The sequence below is a fragment of the Camellia sinensis genome, chromosome 8, assembly GCF_055761805.1.
Source record: "Camellia sinensis isolate YWXY chromosome 8, ASM5576180v1, whole genome shotgun sequence".
NCBI lineage: Eukaryota > Viridiplantae > Streptophyta > Magnoliopsida > Ericales > Theaceae > Camellia > Camellia sinensis.
The window spans coordinates 21,383,493-21,392,243 of record NC_138968.1 but is presented as its reverse complement, the minus strand read 5'-3'; positions in this window follow the sequence as shown (position 1 = coordinate 21,392,243).

Below are 8,751 nucleotides of genomic sequence, written 5' to 3'. Positions count from 1 at the left end.
TTCATCATGCACAAGTCTGTGCTCTCAGGGATGAACAACACCGGCTTAGGCAGGTGAGAAGGGGTGATGTATATGCTGGGGTCATAAGGGATGGCCAGTGTGTGGATGAGGTTTATATGGCGGGGTGGAGGAATTTGGTTATGTGGTGGGAGAGGATTTGTAGTTACGTTTGGCGTTTGGGGCGGTGCTATCACTTTATTGTTAATGAGATCTTGAATCTCATGACGTAGCCTATAGCATTGATTAGTGTCATGACCGTGCTGCTGATGAAAAGCACAGTATTTGGCAGGGTTGTGTTTCGGAGGGAGAGGATCGAGTAGTGGGCGTTATTCTAATTGCTTAAGATGTCCCATTCTGATCAAGACCTCTAAGGCTTTGGACAAAGGCATATAGAGCGGGGTAAAGGCCTTTTGAGATCGGGCCTGGCTGGTTGAGGTTTATGGAGTCGTGTTGGATGTATTGGCAAACGGGTTGGCAGTTTTGGGTGTGGTGGTGCCTATACTCACATCCGAAGGCCATGCAGAGGTTCTACCACGAGTGGTTGAGTTGGAACTGCGTGTAAAGGGCCTCTTAGGTTGTTCCTTTCATTGTCTATCAGCCCCTGCTTCATCGCATCCTCAATTTGAATCCCTATTTCATGGAGCTTGGCAAATGTAAACAAAGGCAAGACTATCATCTTCTGTAATAATCTTCCTTGCAAGTTACGGACCACTATTCTGATTTGGTCCTTTTCAGACGGCCGGATAGTCATCATAGAGGCGTTGGCCCTCAATTGGGTCACAAAGTCCTAGAAGCCCTTCTTTGGCTCTCGACGGGTCGCTTCAAGATCACGGGTAGTGACCTCGATCTAGGTATTATAGGAGTACTGCGCGATGAAGGCCTCGGCCATTTCCTCCCAACTTTTTTTCACAGAATCCTCGAGTTTGGCATACCAAATGGCTGTTATACCTGACAGGATCCGGCCAAAAAGCAACAGCTTCTGAAGTCTAGTGAGACCCATTGGTCGTAGGATATCAGAAAATAACTGTAGATGGACCATAGGATCCTCGGAGCCGTTGAATCGGTCTATATGCAACATCTTGAATCTGTCCGGTAGAGTCAGTGCAGAGTCAGTGTATCCATCCTCAATGTCAGGGATTGGATTCAAGCCCTACACCCACTTAAAGAGTTTTTCTAGCTTGTTAACCTTCAATGCAGTGGGGTCAACCTTGAATTCAAATGACGCCTTCATTTGGTAAACTGGTGCCTTGGAGGTCTGAGGTGGGATCGGATCTGCCGGAATGCCCATATTCTCTTGGACATTGACTGTGACCCCGGGTGCCGAAATACCTGCTGGGGGTGCATGGGATGCAGAGGCTACTGCCGGTTGTGGTTGCTGTTGCGAAAGCCTATCTATCGCTTTTGCTTGGTGGGCTACGACCTCAGCTTGACGGGCTGTGACCTCAGTTTGGTGGGCAGCATCTAGCTGAATAGTCTCAATGGTCTGCTGGAGCTAACGTAGCATATCTTCCATGCTGACTGGGGGATGTTAAGCTATTAGAACTGGCGAATACTCTGTTTCTAGACTAGAAGTAGAAAACTACGCCTGACTGGGCGCATATGAAGTAAAAGGTGACTGTTGGATTGGTGAATTCTACCTGATCCTCCTCCGTCTGGTAACTGGTGGGAGTGAAACAAACACTGGCTGTCCCCTGACAAGATCCCCGGATCTACAAATCCTTCTCACACTGGTCCAGAGTGCTTGGGGGGTAACAGAATCGTCCGAAACAATTGTGATAAACTACCTTGCAAAAAGAAATAAAGCAAAAAGGAAAACAAAAAAAATCAGAAAATGCACAGCACCTCAGCTCAGATTTTAATCAATACACTGATGTAATCAAAAGCTGTAGGACCATGCTCAACACTGAATTTTGCCTCCCAAAACTGATACCCAGACTTGCAACTGATACACACGTTCCTATAGAGTTTCACTCTAAAAGCACATATCATGGGGTAGGGTTACCTTGTCCTAGTTTCGTCAGGAACTAGGGCTAGCTATTCAAACAAAGTATTCACACAATCCTAAATTCAGGTAAGCATCCTGTCCTAGTTTGGAACAATCTCTATGGCTTCCGATATGCAGCTAGGTCGATTAGTCAAAAAGGGTACCTCAGCAAGACTACCTAATATACCTCTCACACCTAACACCGAGAAGTGAAATGAGGATCAAACGGTACAGTGGTAGTCCAGATCCAAGGGTTGTGTTCCCATCGTGGCAGAGCCCGCAACCGGTCAACCTTTTGGCAAGCTTTTCAAAGCAAGTTTCCGGCAAACCGTTCAGGAATAGCAGATGGTAAACATTGTGACTTAGGCGCACCGATGCAAATGCAAAGAAAAACGTAAGTGTAGATAAAATAACATATCATGAATTTGAGTAAGGATCTCTAAATCTCCAGTGGAGTAGCCAGAAATTGTAGCTCGGCTTTTTCGCGCCCCCTTTCAGAAGCTCGAAATAAGTCCTACAGTTCGAACTCCCGCGGTTCTAAATCTAATCTCACAAGTGCAATGTGAAACTGATAATCACCAAAGAGTCCAAATCCGACAAATCTTTTTGGAAAATGATTTTGAATCAAAAATGCCAAAATTGGACTGCTTTGCCAAATACAGAGTCACCACCTAAATATTTTATTTTGGAAAATTTTAGGAAACCCATAACCCATGCCAAAGGCCACGTGTCCGTCATCACCAAAGTTGTCTCGGCTCGGGAACTTGGGTACGAGAGGGAAGGTCATGAATTGAGCACTCCCACTCGCCCAATCAAAGATCGGCCTCTACTAATCATGATATGATATTTTATAGACATTATGTGCTTTTATTCTGGTTATTTAAACTAGCTTTACTATGTGATGCGCACAAACAAGTATAGATTAGTTTGCCCAATTTGGAACAATTCAACTCATGTTTTTTTGCGAAAATGGTTTGAATTTGCTACCTCAAATGGGCTTAAAGTTTGCAGATTTGCCACCAAACATAGTGGGCTTAAAATTGATTTTGCCATTCAACAAAGTGGGCTTAAAACGCATATTTGTTGAATTGTTCCAATTCAAACAACAAGCCTTCATCCACAAGCACTCAAGCAGTTTAGCAAGTAAGCACATAGCCACATGGAAAACATGCTAATCATGGCAACATTTACATTCATACAAGTATGCTGAAGCGTAAAAACTCACCTAGTACTCCAAGCTAAGAAGATATGAGTTAGAAAAATATGCATGATTTCTAACTATGCAAAAATGCCTAATGCAACACATGCAATATGCAATTAATAGGCTCGGCTGCTAATATGGCATATGGATCGATTTGATAACATGCGATTAAACACGTATTCAAGGAAGTAATGAAACGACAATGTAGTTTGAATGATGCGCCGAGCCTCAGTGTATGCAATACGAATGAATGGATGCAAGCATAAAGCATAAGGTATGTTAATAAAAATATATCCCTAAACTAACCATCAAAAGCGGGTAAATAAAAGGGAGAAAGACGTGGGGTTGGAAGACATACACACACGCACGCACACTTATTACAACATTTCGCCCTCGCGAAGGAGGGTCCGAATGAATAAAAACTAACTAGCTAGCTAAACTAATATAATTAAGCTAATTATTACAAAACTTGAATTAATTAGCTACAACTAACTAATTAAATAATTACAACACAAACTAATTGAATTACAACATAGGCTAATTAAATTAAACAAATTAACAAGATAACTCGGCGCGGGATGTGAGGGAGGCCCATGCATGCTTGATTTCCACCCGAAGAACATCCTCTGTTTGCCCCCGAATGCTTCTGTTTGCATAACCCTTGCACTGTTTCCTTCTCCAGATCAACTCTACCATGCTTCACAAGTACATTGCTCAAAATTCATTGGTGGTCGGCAGGCCAGAAGTTGTGGCTGGTCAGCCACCATTGAGGGGTTGCCATCCAACATTGATGGCCTGCCGGCCAGTAGCAGTGGCCGATCGGCCACTGATGATACACCATTTTTGCTGTAACAAATAGCACACATGGCAAAGAAAAGGTATTCTTACAGGTTGTTTGTACTGTGTATCACCCCTTATCATCAACACAAGCTCAAAGGAGTGATACATTTGGCCCTCAAATCATTAATAAAGCAATTTCCATGCATGATGGCTAAGGGACCAATTTGTACAAGTTCAATGAATGCAAAAACAAGACTCAAATGCCGTCACCCTATCATGTATGATCAAGGGCAATGGAGACCTAGGAAAGTGGTACATTTCATCACTTTTGAGTATGAAATGCCCTATTTTCCTTGTATTCAATTATCGTCCGATTTGAACACATGCAATGCAATACAAATGAATGCTTATCTTACCATTTTTACTTGCCAATTTTGTTTATATATTTTAGTTACCAAATCATTCTTTAATCAATTTGTCCATTGGTGAGTGTCCTCTAAAATGAAAGAAGTGTCAATCAAGGGATAATGTAAGGCAAGAGAGAGAGATCATGCCATTGATAATGAACCCTCAAAGAGGATTAAACCATTAAGCATGACCTCAATCTCAAGCTTAAAGGATCCTAAGCTTGAAACAACCCTCAAAAGCAAATGAAAGAGTGAAGCAAAGAGGAAGGTTGTAGAAATGGAATGAAAAACAACACTAAAAGATGCTATCAACTCAAACAAGAGGTATCTAAGACCCTAAAACACCAACTTGTGAGGGCTATTGCACTACAACCATGCAAAACAAGACTCAAATGAACTAACCAGCCCAAAACAGATTTAAAACAGGCTATTTCAGAAGCTAAAACATGCTGGGCTTGAGCTAAGTTAAGCTAGAAAAACATGCTAACATATGGAGCTAACTAGGCATGCAAACACGACACAAGGAGGGAAGGCTAACCCCTCCAAATTTGGACTTCAAAATGAGTTTTTTATCACTGAAAAACCTCTGAAATTCAGAGGTTAAAAGGCCCAAAAAGTTGGTTTGAAAGTAAGAAGGGTGAATCACCCCTTAACTGAAAATGGCCTCAAATTATCACCTTTAGGCCATAAAAACAGAGTTTTCTACAGTTCAAAATTAGCCCAAAAACAATTGAAAGAGATGGAAAAACAAGTATATGGAACAAGTGTAAAAGGGGAGTGCTATACCTCTTGAAGCTAGCAACAATTTTAGGTATAAAGTCAAGTCAACAACACCTTCTACAGCTCCAAGAAGGCTTCCAAGGACCTCAGTTCAAAAGTGATTAAGTTTGATTAAGGAAGTGTATGCAAAAGTATAGGATTTGTGAGCAAATGTATACAAAATTGCAAGAGAGAAATCTAGAGAGAGAGAGAGAGAGAGAGAGAGAGAGAGAGAGAGTTTTGCTCCAAAATTTTCTAACCCTTCAAAATAGGGGAGAAGGTCCCATATTTATAGAAAAACAAGCTTTTGGCTGAGTTATATCAGTCCATACACATGTATGGTGATTAAGCCCATTGTGCCAATAGTTGGAACAATTGTCAAGAAAATATCTGGAAAAAGGCATCAATGGCCGGCAACCTCAATTGGTGGTTGACAGCCTCAGTTGGTGGCTGGTAGCCACCAAGGGTTGCAAGCTTGAAGATTTTGGTCCAAAACAGGGCATAGAATAGATGGGGGTTTGAAAGCTCAAAGACAGGGCATTCCGCCGAGGACTTCGGGCACCAAAATGAGCACAAATAGTCACAATCATTGAGTACACAAACGATGGCGTCTAAGTCTTGAGGACGGTAAAAAATGGGGTGTCTACACATATGTATTCATGTAAAGAAAGTTAGCAGAAGAACACAACAAAACACAAAGCAAATAATCTAAAGAAATTGTAAATTCTCATGCAATGCAATAAACTATATTTACCCCCCCCCTTCTAGCAATCTATTTAATTGCACAATTGACTAAAGAATTAAAATGCTAGACAAGTTAGGAAGAAAAAACCTTATAACTCCAAACAATTAAAATAAATATTTAATAGGCAAGAGTTATATGAAGTTACTACAAAACAATAGCTATGCAATAATCTTAGAAAACTAGAAGCAATTAACATGTAAATAATTGTAGAAAACTAGAAGCAATTGACTTGCAAATTAAACTAAAAATCAAAAAGCAATTGGCATGCTAATTACACTAAAAATCTAGAGATAAAATCGTGCAAATAATTATAGAACTCTAAAAAATAATTAGCATGCAAATTTAAACTAAAAATTAGAAGAAAAAGAACATATAAATTATCCTAAAAATTTTAAAAATAATAAACATGCAAATTAAACTGTAATTTAAAAAATAATAAACATGTATATTATATTAGAAAAGGTAAAAAAATAATTAGTATGTCAATTAAACTAGAGAACATAACCTTGCACATAAAATAAACTTATACTAGAACCAAACATCATGGAAATCTGCATATTGTTATATAAATAAACTGCATTTCTAATCATGAATAGCGTGTAATTAAAAAAAAAAAAAAAAAAAAAAAAAGAGCATGCAAAACAACTATCCTAGAACCAACAAGAAGAGAAAAGTATTTAACAATTGAATTTCCATGGAGGTGAAACAGTGGGCTTCTAAACATCGTACAGGTTGTTCGGTGCGTCGGGAAACCAAAACAGTAGCATGCAAAATTTTTTTATTTTTTTTAAATAAATAAAACTTAATAACAGAAGCAATAAACTAATACAATGTACAAAATTAATCAATACAAATTGTATATGAATCTATTATCTAATTTCATAAGAAAGATTGAATTTGTTTTAAGATTGTTGTCCATAATGAATAATTAAATTAAATATATAAATTCATATTTAAATTAAATTTATATTACAGAACATGAAATGATGGAACGACTTTATGTAGGAGATTACAAATTGAAGCACATAAATATATATAACAACTATTCTGAAATAAGGAAAAGGAAAACAAACTAAAACTTGTGTGATACCATAGTCTCTTTAAAACAAATTCGCCGTCTCACCATGAGTGCTGGAGGTATGAACTTGCTAAGTCAGAAACACCTTCTATATAGCTTTGGTGAACTGATAATGGCAATACTCTCTCACACATGAATAATATAGTAAAAGCAGACTAACTAGATAGCAAAAAATTCTGAATGACACAAACCAAAAAGGATGTCTCTTTTTATACACAAAGGGGGAGAGATAAGGAGTTCCAAAAACAAATGGAGAATTGATTTATGCAAAACTGCTAAAACAAATGCAAAAAATTGATGGAATAAGTGTATGAGTTACACATTCTATATACACGTGTGTATATCTGTAGCCACCAAAAAGATTAGGTTGATGGGCCATCACTCCAGCCTAGCCCAAACCAGTAAGCCTTAAGCCCCATGACCCACGGACCACGAACCTGGACCCGATTCGGGTGGGCGGCGATGCGTGCATGCATGTGGCATTTATTGCATAACCAATTTGGACCATAGTTTTGGCCCAAATCCATTCTTGAAGCATTCATAGCTCCCTTGCTTCGGAAAATTTGAATGTCTCAAAATGCTTATGGCCTTATCAAAAACTTGGGATTTAAATACCCATCAATACTTTCTTCTACAATCAATGTGGGATAGGTAGCTATACACCATTCCCAACACCCCATTCATAAAACCAATTTTATGAGATAATTTCTCATTCAATTCTCAATGGTTTTTGGTCATTCTTTTTCTTGTGTAAAGATTTTATTACAAAGAATCTAGACCCACTTGATCCTACCTCAACAGGTGGTTGGGACCCATTTTAATTTTATATTAAAATTACCATAAAACTATTTTTTTCAATAATCCTTACCCAAAACAGGTAGCCTGATATCATCTAGGACTCACAGTTCTCATTCGAATATCTCAAATTCTGGTATGGTTGAATCACACCTCGACAATCCAAGACTGCCCACTTGGCACCTTGGCTAACCACCTTAACCACATGGACAACCAAAAAATATGTCCCCACAACCATTATTGTAGAAATTAGATTCAAGATTTCCCCAACCCCTTCTCATTGCTTTTAAAGATAAGACACACAATTTGTGGCATAAACCATAAGGCTTGTTTAGAGAACATGATTAAAAGCAGTTTTTTAGTTTTTTAGGTTTTTGTCTTTTTTGAGTCACATTTTCTCTCTACTTTTTTGTATGTTTTTTCAAAAAGAGTTCAAAAACAAACTAAAAAAAATAACTTTTAACCTACTTTTCAAAATATACCTAAGTTCCAATGAGACGATAACCAAATCGTCACTAAAACATAACAAGCATATTACAGTTGGTGATGAAGTAAAAATTTTGTCACTAAAATTGTTCCTTTGATTTGATGCCAAGATTTCAATTTTGTACCTTTTTAGGGAACTTTTTAGCAATGAATTATAGCGTTGGTTAATATAAAAGCATCTCCAATGGTAAGTTATTGGAGTTGCTATTACCATAATTTGGTAGTTGTTCACAAAAAATCATCTTCAATGGTTGGTTATGACAGCTATCAAAATTGGCAAATGCCAAACCTTGTGTCAAATTTGACACAAGCTTTGATAGCTGTCATAACTGTCAACTCATCAAGCTTGGACCTCTCTCCCTTCCTCTTAGCAAAACATCCCTTCTTCCTGCCCGTCATTTTTGCAAAATCAAAGCTATAAACTGGTGTGTTCAGAGGTCTGGCCGGTTGTCTGAACACACCAGTTTCTGTACCAAAATGGAAAAAATGACAGCACTCTATTGGAGAACCATTACT